The sequence below is a fragment of the Cibotium barometz genome, unplaced genomic scaffold (genome assembly GCF_041138505.1).
Source record: "Cibotium barometz isolate CiBa-2024 unplaced genomic scaffold, ASM4113850v1 ctg539, whole genome shotgun sequence".
Taxonomy (NCBI): domain Eukaryota; kingdom Viridiplantae; phylum Streptophyta; class Polypodiopsida; order Cyatheales; family Cibotiaceae; genus Cibotium; species Cibotium barometz.
In genome coordinates, this window is record NW_028229454.1 from 60,185 (window position 1) to 74,719 (window position 14,535).

At 47.3% G+C, this 14,535-nt stretch overlaps 1 pseudogene; it reads right to left on the minus strand.

The window, feature by feature from the left end:
* Positions 1-260: 260 nt before the first annotated feature.
* On the minus strand, positions 261-1,407 carry LOC147602491 (uncharacterized; annotated as a pseudogene).
* Between the last annotated feature and the right edge of the window lie 13,128 nt (positions 1,408-14,535).

A 14,535-nucleotide genomic window follows, 5' to 3' on the forward strand; every position in this document is an offset into this window, starting at 1 on the left:
TATCCTCTTTAACGGGGGGACCCTGGAAGGGAGTTACGAAACAAAGGGGCAGCAATCGTACGCACATAAGCTACCAAACGAGATACGTTTCACCAGCGAATGAATGCCGGGCCGCCCCGTAAGAAATGGCGCGAGCCGTATGCGGGGAGACTTGCACGTACGGTTCCGTTGGGGGGATCCGGCCAACGAAGGACCGGCGCCTACCCAACTAGGGGCACGGAAAAATTAATCGAGTATAAAACGTATCTCTAAGCTTTACCTCATTCTGATCGTTTGGAGGGCGACCGTGAAGTCACCGAATGAAGTCCTCCTTGGAGGTGGGTACTGCAAAAACCCACTAGGAGCGGGTATTACTAATCGACGTATAGGATATGACGACGGCAACAGCATGTCGTAAAAGGAGATAACCGGGAATAGCCAACTCTTGGCGTATCTCCAACTACACCCTTAAGTGGCAGTTGAATGGGGAGTATCGTGAATGCGAGATGCCAGCGGAACGATCAGCCGGACGTGTTGGGCAGCTAGGGCTTTCTCCCTACCGCGTCTCTCCTTGTGTGTTGAAGATCCAAAGCGAGTGCACCGGGGATAAGGGAAACTGGGATTCGATATGGGTATAGCAAACATCTGAAGCGTAACTGCACACTCACACGACCTTTGCCGAGAGATAGGAGCATTCGGTGAAACCGGTGAACCACACTTCCGGATAGATGTGTGGGACAGAGGGCTCGTAGTACCTGCCTACCTTCCGCTTCGGGAACCGTGTAAGCATAGGGTGCTGCTAGTGTCGCAGAAGGGAAGGGGCCTAAATCGGCGGACAGACCGACGCCGCACACTTGAGCAGTGCCGGGCAGAGTTTGTGCCAGTCAGAACACCCAGATAGGGAATTGGCCAGTCAACCCTTCGAAGATGTTGCCAGAATGCACGACTTCCAGGGTCCTTCCGTCCTGGCCAGAGCACGACTCAGCGCTTTATCCCCTAATTCTGTTTGCGAGGTAAAGGAGCGCTTGCCGCGCCCCGCACTCTCCCTAGCCCTTCGGGCCTTCGACCCACGTTCGCTGCTCCGTTGACTTCACAAACGAAGGCTCTAGTCCTGATGTCACCTAAATGCTCATGGATGGGAGTTCTTCGGCGAGGCGGAAACTAAACCATGATAACGCCAGAATTTAACCCCTTTTTTTTAAGGTAACTCAAGTTGGAGAGCCGTGTGATGGGTGACCATCCCGCACGGTTCAGAGAGCACTTGTGTATGTGACGCGAGCGAACGTGTGCGACACAGCAGCAGCTGGCATCGAGTAACTTTCAACCCTATCTACGTTCCCATGATGGCCTAAGAACACGCTTATCCTTCAGCTGTAGAGAGACCTTGCAATTGCGAGGTACCGTTATGAGCTCAATATATATGAGTGTTATTTCGTGAAACAACTCGAATCCCAAATCATTTACCTGCTTTAACTATTTATGCCATGGATGTGGGAGCATCAACTCTGTCTCCGTGGGCTTTTGAAGAGCGAGAAAAACCTTTGGAATCCTATGAAAGGGTCTCGGGAGCTAGGATGCATGCCAGTTATATATGACCAGGTGGAGTGGCATAAGATCTGCCTCTGGGCTTGAGTGGAGACACTTTTCCATTCACACAATAATTTGCTTCTCGTATTGACGAATCGGAGGAAACGCCAACCAACAACCGTATCTGGAAATAACGATTAGTGGATATCGGTACCGTCACTGCATAGTAAGCTTTGGATCGGGGATTCAGTGGTGTAATGTTAAGAGGCTGTGCGACATGAAGACATCGATAGCAATATGGGGGAGGTTCCCATCGGGCAACGGTTCTGCCTGACCCTGCTCAAGCACGCTTTGACTGTAAAGACTTGGTGTGAAGCCTTGAGGACAACGTCCCTCAAGATGGGGGCTAGGGTGAGCTAAAGAGGGGGCAGCGTAAGCAAATGTGTATAAGCCCAGTAAAGCATGACCGAGGCAAGGCTAGGGCCACCTTCGACTGGTTAGTCTGACGGACCGTGAACGGATTCGCCTTTGGCCTCTGGGCACGTCGAAACCGCATGGGTTCACCGGGGTAGAGCACAGTCCGCCGAAATCGGCATAGGTTAGATGCCATTGATGGAACATGGTAAGCCCATATTCATCTGTGCGTCCGTAAGGGCTAGGCATGTAACGAGGTATGGGTGGAGAAAGACCCGAAAAGCAAGGGCCGAGCCTGCTCGGATAAGAGTACGTGACCCGCACCTTTTGAATCGAATTGAATTGAAGGGTGGCCCACTTGGGTAAAGTGGCACAAATCGATTAAAGCAAAGAGGGAGGCATAAAGGCTTTAAGCACAGAGTTTAATCGGGCGAAGCAGCGCTCTAAGGTGAACAACCTGCCTTTCGTAAAATTGTGACGGTACGGAAGTATGGAGATCTGGAAAGAAATTCCTACAGGCTCCGCGGACTAGTAACTAGTCCTGGCCAGCCTAGCACGAGCCCTCAACCTACGCGTCGGAACTACATCCCTTTTGCTGCGGATGTAGCGCGCGTTCCGACTCCACTGGTCACGGTTGCTCTCCGCTGCGGGCCACGCGGTAAGTGGCCTGAGGCAAGCAAAAATCTTTTTGCTGTTTGTGCTGGCGGAAAATGAGCCGGATCCCCGCCAATCAATCCAAAATCTGGTGCTATGGACGCTCACGCATGAACCAGGAATGCCCTTCATCCCCAAGCGCCTGCAGACGCGTTACAGGGGCGGGCCTCTGGGAATGCATTCGAGCCGTATGAAGGGAAACTTTCACGTACGGTTCCCAGGGGGGGAAAGCCCGACGAAGGGGCCTACCTATCCCAACCGGGAGTATGCTGGGATTTGCGAAAAGCAGCACCTCACGATGTTCATGACTAATCGGATTCCGACGTACCAGTGGGTACCAGGGGAGATTGCTACGATCGTTATTGTATTCGTATTGAAGAGACGTGATAAAGTATTTGAATCATTGTACAACGTCTCAATTAAATGCTCAGCGGCACGATTAAAGCCGATGATCGTAAGCCATGTCCTTCATCATGACCTTAAATGAAACAATCCATGGAATCTCCAATTCACCATTTCAAACCTTATACAGAAGGGTTTTTTGTACCAGCTCTTTCTATCCATACCGCAGCTGAAGCACCTAAAGGAGAATCTGGTGTGTTCCCAGTCAGTAATGGAACCAATCGTCCCTATCGTTGTAAAATAAGAGCACCTGGCTCCGCCTATTTACAAGGACTCGACTTTACGTTCAAAAATCACATGCCAGCAGATGTGGTCACCATCATCGGTACTTAAGATACTGTGTCTGGAGAGGCGGATAGACGAAACTACTCAAAGCACGAATAGGAACCCAAGAAATAGGATGGAAAGTAACTTGTACGGGTGAAAGGAAGAATACCCATAGATCCCTTTGACTGTGCAGAAAGAATGGATAGGTGCATGCTGGCCCAAGCCTACAGCACTTCGGGATGGGGGCTTAATGAATCCCCCCTCCTTTTTGGTTTTATTGAATTCAGCGAAGAGGATTTGAACCTCTCTATCTCTAATAGTAGCCCTGGTGCTATTGCTGATAAGAGGCCTACTTTTAAGTAGGTGGAGCTCTAATCCATATACAGTTAATCATCATTCGTCTCATCTTAATTACTTTCTTGTGTCCGTATTATCTGTTCTTTGTACCATTCGGGATTCGAAGGTCGGAGCCTTATGAAAACATAAGGGTTCTCCTAAGAATATTCGTAATATCATCGTTAGGCAAGCTCTCCTCGAGAGGCGTGATATCATCGTTAGGCAAGCTCTCCTCGTTAGGCGTAATCTCCGGATTATCCTGTGGTATTCCCAGGTTGAGACGTGTTGGTGATTCGACACTACTACTATCTGTATGGTCATAAGCGGCACAATCATGAATACTCACGTATTGACTAATCGATGCGATACTCGACGCTGACGTCGAAGATGACAATTCTGAATAGGTCTCTGGAGAAGTTGCTGGTGGAATCATGCTTTCAGTTAATGAACGAAGCATGTTCAATAAGTAGGGCACGCCATCGTTCGCGATCACAGGCAGTAATAAACTATATATACATAAGGTTAATAGGATGAATTGTTCGTAATCGAATGAGCCGGAATGTGAAAACACCCCCATAATCGTACTAGCGAAGTTGTGAATATCTGTTCTTATTTCCGGGTTATCGCTCAAATACATTTGCTCGATCAGAATATTCATCTCAGTCTGAGTTCCTACCTCGATCTGAGTTTCCGCATGCACTTGCGAGGTCTGAGTTCCCATGTGCACTAGCTCTACTCCATTTGTCTGAGCCCCCATCTCGATCTGAGTTCCCGTCTCGATCTGAGTTCCCGTCTCGATCTGAGTTCCTGTCTCCATCTGAGCTCTCCTATCCTCTACTTGTCCTCCCATATCCTCTACTTGTCCTCCCATATCCTCTACTTGTCTTCCCCCATCCTCTACTTGTCGGTATCGATTGGCCAATACGCGACCACATATCAAACTGACCCACTGAATTATCCATAATTTGAAGCTAAATCTGTCTAAATCCTCGAATGGTATCCTTTCGTTACCGATATCGACAGGTAAAATCTCAGGACTCTTGTTACTGCTTATGTCATTGCTAATGACATCGACAATCTGATGAAGTACACCGGGCAAAGAACTGCCAATCCCGGCTATCACCACCGCTATTACTCTCATTACCAATCCCGTTATTACCTCCGTTACCGATCCCGCTATCATTTCCGTTACCATTTCCATTACTACCACTATCATGCCTGTGTAACAAGTAAGCCAGACATACACCCGTCACAAACCCCAAGGCAATGATGACCCAAGATGACAGGTACCAGGCTTGTTCGGGTACTGCAACATTTGATTCAGGTTCTTTGGGTACTGCAACATCTGATTCATTGTAAGGTTCTTTGGGTACTGCAACATCTGATTCTGGTTCTGGTTCTGCAACTGTCTGACAGAAAAAAGAATATAGATCTTTCCGTCCTTCCCGGTAGATGGGTGGACACCGCACCCTTGAAGGTCTCTGAAAAGTCAGTGACGAGACCGGACAAGCCGTCGATACCCGTCTCTTTAGAGAAAACCCCCGGTTCGTCAGTAACGAGCCAAGCCCCTTCCAGCCCTCAACAACCCACTCTCTTGACTCCACCGGAAGACAAGCCCTGTGCAAGTGCACAAGGTCGGATGGACCTGGAAGGCGAGATTAGCCCTGCCGTTCGGAAAACGATCGACAATATGCTACGAGAGCGTATTGCACAGGTATTGGAGGAAGAGCGTGAGAAATACCGAAAGTCCTTGGAGCAAGAGCGTGAGAATGCCTCTGAGCGAATACGGGCCTTGGAACAAGAGATACAGGCCTTGAAAGAAGAACGCGAAAAGCCAGCCTTAGATGATGAGCGTTGGGCCTTCCAGGCGCAATGCGAAAAGCAGCGTATGGACATTTATCGAGAGCGCTCGGCCTTTGAACAAGAGCGCAAGGCCTTTAATGAGAGGTTACGAGCCTTTAGTTTCGATTTCACCTTTACAAGAGGTGATATCGAGGATTTCCATCCCTAGATATCTATCGGTGCAGTTCCCGAGAGCCGAGACTGCGATCCTAAACTAAAAACTACGGAATCAAGGGCAGTGTTATCGCCCTCTATCTTCACGCTTATATCGGTTCTTTGGTCGAAGAGACTACCGAGAACATCGATCAGCTTATCGCGCTTAGGGGGGGCTTCGTGAGTACAGCTAGGCTTAGAGCTAGTATCATCCAAGTAGGCATGTGAGAAATCAGTATCGAACGGTTTATTATCCTCCGCCTTAGAGCAGGTATCGTGAATACAGCAAGGCTTATCAACCTTAGTGGTAGTATCATCGTTGTAGTCCTGTAGGAAATCATAGTCATTACCGACATCGGCGGGGAGGGGCGTACCAGGGTCGGCCTCGTCGTTGCAGTGAACATCCGTGTAATTGTGGTCGGGGTCGTATCTAACCTCGGGAATGCTATTATCAATAGTGCTGTCAGCATCGTAATCCTCTATCTCATCCTTGTCATCATTGGCGGTGGCCTCATTAGTCTTAAGTGAATTCCATATGTCCGAGTTGCTAAAGTAATTATCGGAGAGTTTTGGCGGATCATTATAGAGCTGGTGAGAACCAGGTCCAGGACAGTTATTATTATGCGGAGACTGAGAGTACCACTGGCAACCCTTGTGAGACACAGACAAAAATTGATGACGATACGCAGACTAACACTAATAATCCTCGTATCTTCCATAGGCCTCGATCTGTAGATCCTAGCAAATTGTTGAGTAGTATTGGCTATAGCGTGCGCGATAAGAAGAACTACGGTAGTGTTGATGGTTGGATTAATGGCAATGATGATGGTTGGATTAATGGCAATGGTGATGGTTGTGTTTCTGTTCCTTTTAGACGATTCGCCGCTAACCCTGGTAACGGCGAATCGTCTGTTCTAAATGTCTCGCGTGGTTCCCATTTAATCTCCCGTTGGAAATTGTAAAAACAGCTCTGACGATCCTAAGCTAAGGATTTTTTCCAAATCGTCTGCGGTAAATGGTCTGTTTTTGCAGTATATAGGGTCTATTCATTGCTTCTATTTACTTTCACAATCACGTGTGTTTCATGTAAAAGCCCGCCACCTTTCAAGAAGCAGTGTTCGCCAATACATTTTGGTAACCATGCGGAAAAGACCTTAGAGCGTAAGAAATTATCGGCAGAATTAGTGATATCACTAAAGGTAGAGACATTTATTTGCAGGAGTATCGTTATTAGCAGGGAGAGCCATAGCTCATTAGGTGGTGTCCATTATCATGTGGGTATTTGGAATGAAAACGCGAGCAAATACACGGCTTGCCAAATTATACGCAAATTGTTTTCAGAATTTGAAGGTCACCAGTGCAACGTAAGTTTCCATAAAGGCTGGAATACGATTTTACGCTATTTGTTGAAGGAAGACCAAAATCCTACAGTCTGGGGGGAAGAATCCCTAGAGTTAATAAAAGACCGTGCTAAATCTGCCGAAGGTAAACGCCGGGGTCCCGATCTAGTGAAGCTATTACGTACTAAAAACTCCTGGCAAGAAGTGATGGAAGATGATAATTTAGTAAAGAAATGCCTATCGAGTTATAGCTCTGTACGAAATACGTTCTCGGATCTGCAAGCGTTTAAAGAGAGCTCGTCTTTCTTCGAGCGGTTGACAACCTTTGTGAAAGAAAAAGGGAGTAAAGTGTACAACGAAGAAGATTGAAAAGAGCGCTGGCATGCCGTTAAGTGGTTGACTTACAACCTGTGTCGAGCACGACACTTGCGTCAAAGGCAGCTATTTATTCTTGGATGTCCTAATACGAACAAAACGAATTTTGTTCAAGCATTGAGCGAGTTTCTCAATGTCTATTTTGTGCCTCGACGACATAAGGATTTCACGGGGGCAGATAAAGCCTATGATCTGTGGGTTATTGACGAATTATCCGGTTATGAAATAGATTTGGATCTGATGAATATCCTTCTGGATGGTCAGAAGACATCATTAGATAGCAAGTATGGAAGGGTTTTTGAGAAGAAAGTAAATGTTCCAATTATATTGATTAGTAACAGCAGAAGTAAAAAGCAAGATTAGGACGGGTGACGAGAAAGACTTCTTTTTCTAGTCACCCAGCGTCCCCCCCGTCTTAGGAGGGTTGACGACGACGACAATTCTAATTACATGGTACGCGCATCTCCAAGGAAGCAGATGCATGATGAACAGGGCCGCACGCATGCTTTAACCACAAAACAAGATGAAAGAGACAATGCTCATACCTAATTTGATTAAACACGTTACTTCGACGAATCTGAATGCGTTTTATCCAAATTTAAGCCCTAGAAGATTCTATTCCAGAGATCCGGATGACACGGCAGGTATTTTAACGGGTAATGAAGTTCTGATCGATCGCACGCTGGTTGTAACGAGTCTAGAAGAGATGCTCAAGAATTCTCGGCTCGAATACGATTATGCGGTGAATATGGATGTATTGAATGTGAATGTTGATAACAAAGACAAGAAGGTTTCGGGCTGGTCGAAGAAAGACTTACTGTTGAAGAAAGCATTGATTCAATATAGGGAAAGTTTTGAGAAGGCCAATAGCCCGGATCCTTTGGCAAAGATAAGATTCAGCGTAGCTCGACTGAGATTAAATAACATATTGGTCGAAAAGAGAATGAGTGACTAAAAGAAAAGGTACAATCTGTGTCTTATCCACTATAGGGGGCCAGTACCGAAATCTTTCTGTCTGTAGCCGGCGCCTCTCACCAACCAAATAACATGGCACTTTCCCAGCACGAGTAGGAGCGGAAGCTGAGAAAGAGCTTTGCGCTTTATCCCAGCATCTATCTCAGAAAATATGTATCTAATCAAGCGTAGCGATCAAGGTCATGTAATGACCGATATACCGATGCTTTTTCACAAGCGGAGAACGACGCGGAGCGGGCGGGACAGAAAAAAACGATCTATTTACTCAATTTTTTTCAATTCAACACATTTAAAAAACAAAAATAAATAAATCCTTAGTGTTCAATTTGACCATTTCCCCGAGTTCATATCGTCCGGAGAGACGGTCTTTCATCTCTTTAAATCCCAGAAGCTTTTTCTTCCGGGTTCATCCCCGTTGGCCTGTGCCTCTGGGTCGATATCAGGCTCGACTGGCAGCTCCTTGCACTGTGTCGTACGCTGTTTCTCGTATTCCGTAGCCAAGGCCCCGCTCTGATTATTGGACAGTTCGTCCGGTCCCGTTTGTCGATTGGATTCGGTTTCCGAAGACCGAATGCCCGTGGCTGCAACCTCACTGCCCTCCGCCTGCTGCGAGGATTTGTCAGCTTCCCTGAAACGATTGGAGAGGGATTGCACCATCTGTTCTAGCGCCTTAAACTTCTCTTCGAGCATCTTACGTGCCAAGCGTTCGGTTTGCAGTTCTTCCTTGAGTTTCCCGTGCGCTGAGCGTTCTGCTTTCAGTTCTTCCTCGATTTTACGTTGCTCTACCGCTTCATTACCCAAATCCCGATTCTCCATGTCTACAGGCTTCACATCACAGAACATACCCTGACTCTCCCCGGAAAAAGTAGTCAATGAAATAATGTCGCTTGACAGGCCCCTGGATATGACGTCTAGCCCCTTGAATAAATTAGTAATGAAGAAGTTGCAACCGACATGGAATCCAAACCGATATGGAAGGTGGTATTCTATCAAACTCGCAGTTACAAATACTAGATTTGCTTAATGCGTGCTCTACCCCCCTGTCATGTCAGTCCCCATGAACTATCCGATAGTGCTATCAATGACACGTAGCATACTTGATGAGTCCTTCTTTCCAAACCCGCTATTGAGTAAAACATATTTATCAGATGGGGTGGCACGCTATGAACATTCGGGTATTGGCCCCCGATATCTATGAAAGTTGGTGCGGAGACTAAACCAGTACCCATGGAAGTTATGGTGGAGACCGGAAAAAATGAGGCTTTGGCAGCAGCCTTTGGCAGCAAGACTTTGTATTTGCTTATTCTCGCGTATCTTTCCGATGGTCCTCCGAAAATCTATAGCATTCTGCTGGAACACATCCTGTCTCTTGACCTTAGTAGTTTTATGCATAGTTGGTACTATAGCCCCGATCATGGCTACTAATAAAATTGAACTAGACACCGGGAACGGAACCGGATAGTTGGTATAAAGTAAATTGCCTAATGTTTCCAAATTAGTCCAACTTTGTATTCTTTCAGCATAAACCGTATATCTCAGATAGGTTGTATTCAAATTGGTTGGTAGTATTGGAATGTAATCATTGTCTAGAATGACAAAGATTTCCGACCAGGAAATCAGTCCAATAGTACCACCTACTGGTAAGTAGCGCAATACATTCTCGTGGATTTCCGCTATTTTGGTATCTGGCATCATCACTACAAATGAAAGTGACACAGCAATCGCGCCTATATAAACCACTGAGAGGATCATAGCGGAGAAGTCGGGACCTAACAAGGGAAGTAAACCTGAAGTATTGCGGGAAACGGGGATGAAAAAGAGAACGGAATGGACGGAGTTTTTAGCACGTATGACCGTAACAGCAGAGACTGAAGCCATGCCCGGAAAAACATCAAGGAGTAGCATGGTTTTATTGTTTCTCTCTCCTATTCTATATTAGTGGCAGTTTGTCCCTGCGCAAGCCGGATTCGACCCCATCTGATTTGGCAATGACGAGATGTGGAAGCTCCTAGTGCACCTGGTATTCTTCACTACGAGATACGAGATCCCGTGCACCCGAAAATGGAATTGTGGAAACTTTGATTGCAAAAGATGGCGATGAAGATAATTACATTCCGGAAACAAACGAGAAGCCGACGTCTAATACGGAAACTTCTAGTGCTACAGAAGAAGAACAGGCTAAAAGTATTTCTAATGTCCTCTCGATTCTTTCTACGGGACGAATATGGCATTATTGGACAGTTCATGAGGACTGAAGGATAGTTCATGGGGACTGACATGACGGGAGGTATAGCAAGCTACACCCTCCTTTTCTAGTAGCGGGGGAGCCCTTATCCATATGGAAGAGAAATCGAAACACAAAGTGTTGTTTTCAAAGATATAAAGGGGAGGGGTCGGACCTTCCCCCAGCGTTGGTTTGTACTGAAGAGTTCTATAGGAAGAAACTACGAACTATGAAAGTGAGATACAATCAATTGTCCACCCGGAAAAGTAGAAAATCCCACGTACCAAAAGAGGTCACGAATATAGTTAATCCAAGTAACATAACGAAAGCATAGTGATAGTAGGGTCGAGATACCACCGCCCTCCGAACCGGACGTGAAGGTCTCCCCTCATCCGGCTCTCTGCAGCACTTTCGAGGTAGTCCCCATCACTGCTTCCCCTAATATCCGCCATATACCGTATGGGGGTTTACAGGAGATCCCAGAGCCGGCACTAGTAGTCGTTACGTATGGCTCTTGCTGAGATCGTTATTTTCCCGTGCTCTAGCTATTTCGCTCCCTAGACTCTTAACCGTACGTGTAGTTACTAGGCGTAGCTATATATTCTCGAGGAAAGGCAGAGGGCTGCGATTTTCCCTGCTTTAGCGAAACCTGGCATACCGCGACCTTCGTTAGATACGCCCACCATGCCTTTATTCATTTCGACATGCCTTGTGGACAAAAGGAACCCTGTACCGGGACTCATTAACTCACGTTCTTGCTGGCACTACACCAACTCCGGTCTTTACGCCCCTACTGTCGCTTCTTGGGTTCGTAGAGTCGAGTTTACCGTTTACCCACCACGGAGCTTGGGGCCAACGGGTCGTGACGTACTCTTCGCACAACAAATCCACTTTAAAGTTGACTTATTTGCTTGGCCAATTTCCGGAATGTGTACGAAATCCCGTAAGGACCTGAGATCTCAATAGCACCCTTGTCTAAGGCTTTGAATGAGACTTCGTATCCGAAATGCAAAAACGATCTCACTAGAAAGTCATTGAAAACTTTGTCAAAGAACCGGCGCTTATTCAGAAAGCAATAAAGTCCATTACCGAAAGTACTGGTTCCAAAAGCGAAAAGGAATTCGTTCGCGAAAAGATTTGCATTATACGCCGTAAAAGCCCCTAAGATGCTAAACGTAATAGGTACTAGTTTGATAGTGATTGGAGTAGCAAACTCAGATTCGGCAAGAATCTCATTTTTGGGTAGCATTGAAAGGGAATTGGCCCAAAAATTGGTGCCTAAACCAATCATCATATCGGTCCCTAAGCCGCCCCATTGCTGCTGGAAAGGCTCGGCTTCAAAACCGTACGTGAAGCTTCCGCCTCATACGGCTTCTCCCAGGATCGAAGATCTTCGTTGGCTTTACGAACGAAGGTTCGAAGAATTCTGTGTTTTCGGTATGGCAGTGCCTGTATAGGAGTTAAGGTTGCTGCACATGAACACCCCTCGTCAAGTCTTTGTTTCTTCAAACGATTCTATATGGATATGTAAGGCAATCTCTATATATATGTATACCTAGATATAGATTACCTAAACAATTTTCGTTTGGGCTGGGGCCACTTCGGCCTCCGGCCTTTGTTTGTAAAGCTTTTTCTTTGTTGTTTGTAGTTTTGTTGATCCTGGAGAAGAAAAAAAACGCTTTACGTTTTATTGGGTTTCTGTCCCACCTCTATGTACTCCTAGCCAGCCATTCAACTATTCGGTCTGGCTAGGTTAGATTCCTTTTCAACTAGAAAAAGAAAGTAAAAAGAAAGAAGGGGTTGTGTAGCTTTTCCCAGCTTTCATAGCCCCGTAGGGGGGCCTTCGGCCCTACGAGTCTCCCCGTTGTCGAGTATTCTTTGTTGGAAGTCACTTTGTCGGCTTTACGAGCAAAGGAACCTTCAGGGCCCTCTCCGGTTCCCCGGGTAACCCCCCTTTATGTGATGTGTTCTCGGGGACTCGCTAAGTTCCCATTGAACCTTCATTCGTGTGGTCAACTCCGCGGGGTTCACCTCACCCCCACTTGTTAGTTTAGTGGTTGGCGAAACGAATGAAGGCTGAAGGCGCGAAGCGGTCGCTTTCCTCTTTCTCGGGCTTTGGTATCCATATTTAACAAATGAGTGCTGTAGCCCTTCCACCCAACAGGAGACCTCCCCCCGCCCGCCGTCTCTATCCCTTGCGGCCCTAAGGTCACCACTCACCCTATTGTCGAGGTCTGGGGTGTTTTTCCCTCGGTTACCCCGTGTGACTCGTCTCACTAGAGTCTTGCGTGTATATCTTGTACGAGTCGCCTAGATTGGAGAACACGCATCCTGTCCATATCGTTCGTTGGGGCAAGAAGCTTGTTGGCAAATTCCGGGTTGGGGTCTACAACTGCCTCAGTCTTAGGCTAGGGGATTTGTTCCCACCAAGGTATTGTTCAGGTATTATCTATGTAGAACTTACTTCTAATCCATTTCCCTTTCCATTGACCATCGAGATCCTAAGTCTCCAAGTGGGCATATCCCTAGCCTTTATTCGTCAGGGCCTTCGCTTTTCAGAGAATCCTGCTCCCGTAGGGCTTGTAGCTCGGCGGCCCACCGCAAGGGAACCCTACCGGGGTACTCCAGTTTCGAGTGTATTGGATAGTTATAGCGGCCCGTAGGCGCAAGATGTACCTCGTGGGGCGGTCTCCCGGACATAGTCTTTTCATGCAGTGGCCGTTTCTTAGTCCATGGTCCATTGGATGTTCGGTGCAAGGCCAGAAACTGACACTGCTTGTACCCTTCGTTCTTGCCCTTCGCTCACTGGGCCTGTCCCTCAGTGTGGTCAGTACTGGATACTGTCGGGCGGCAAAGCTTACACTTGTTCACTCATGAAGGTTCACCGGGGCCTCTTTCCTCCCTTCCTTTTTGCTTACCCGTGACTCAGAGGCTGCCAGACCTCCTACAAAGGGAAGAGAGTCGACTGAACATCTCAGCCACTGGCGGGAGTTTCGCTCGCACCCAATCCTCAATTATTGTTCACCTTGCTCAGATCGTGCTGGGTGAGCAACAGCCGCTTCGTCACGGGACTGACTTATGGGCTAACAGGTCACACTTTGGCCAAGTATCCTACGAAAATGCTTCCGAAAGCCAGGAGGATTAAGGGGATGGCCATAAGAATGGGCGCATCATGGCATCGTAAGATGTCTCGCTTGAATGAATTAGTTGGTGCTAGAAATGTTAAGAAAAGTAAACGAGAAGAGTGATAGGGAGTAAAGAAGACAGAGACGCTTCCCGACCAGAAAGCAAAGTTACCACTAATGGTATAATCGGGATGGATAGGCTCTTTCAAGCTTTCCCCCCTCAAAGAACCGCACGTGCAAGTTTCCTCGCATACGGCTCAAGCGGCGAAGAAGAGTGACGGCTGGGCCGGCCTCAGCAGGTCACCGATGGACCCACTACGTGTTCTGCTATCACTCCGCAAGTTGCGTATTTGCCCGTTTCCAATTTGCTCTCCCCCAGTTGGTTTGTAATACTTCTCTCTCCTTTTCTTTTGGGGCACGAAAGGAAAATTCTTTCCCTTCCCTCGTCGCAACTTCGCGATTGACTCATATTCACTTAGTACCGCTCGCGGTCCCGACCGCTTCTACTCCCGTGTGGTCAATAGAAGTGGCCCGGTAACAGCGTTTCGTCATCCAGGATTCGAGTCAGCACACTGGTCGGCAAATTGTCGCCTATCTTACCTTTGTTTGTTTGAAGGTGAGCCAAAGCTTTTCGGATCGTCTTCTGCCCACTGGACGGTATCTGATCTCACGACCAGACCTCCCGAGGGGAGCCCATTGGGTTTACCTTGTCGACATGTTGACTTTATTACAAGGAAAAGCGATCCTGTGCTATACTCCGGTGATCATTTGCCGATCGGGGCACGCAACCAAACGTCGTGTCCCAAATCACATCCCTACAGGGGCCTACTCAATTACAGCTCGTAGGTGCTAGGCCGCTTCTACGAAGCGTCGTCGCACAGTTCACTGTGGTTGATCAAAAAGAGTAGTCTCGCTTCTCTTA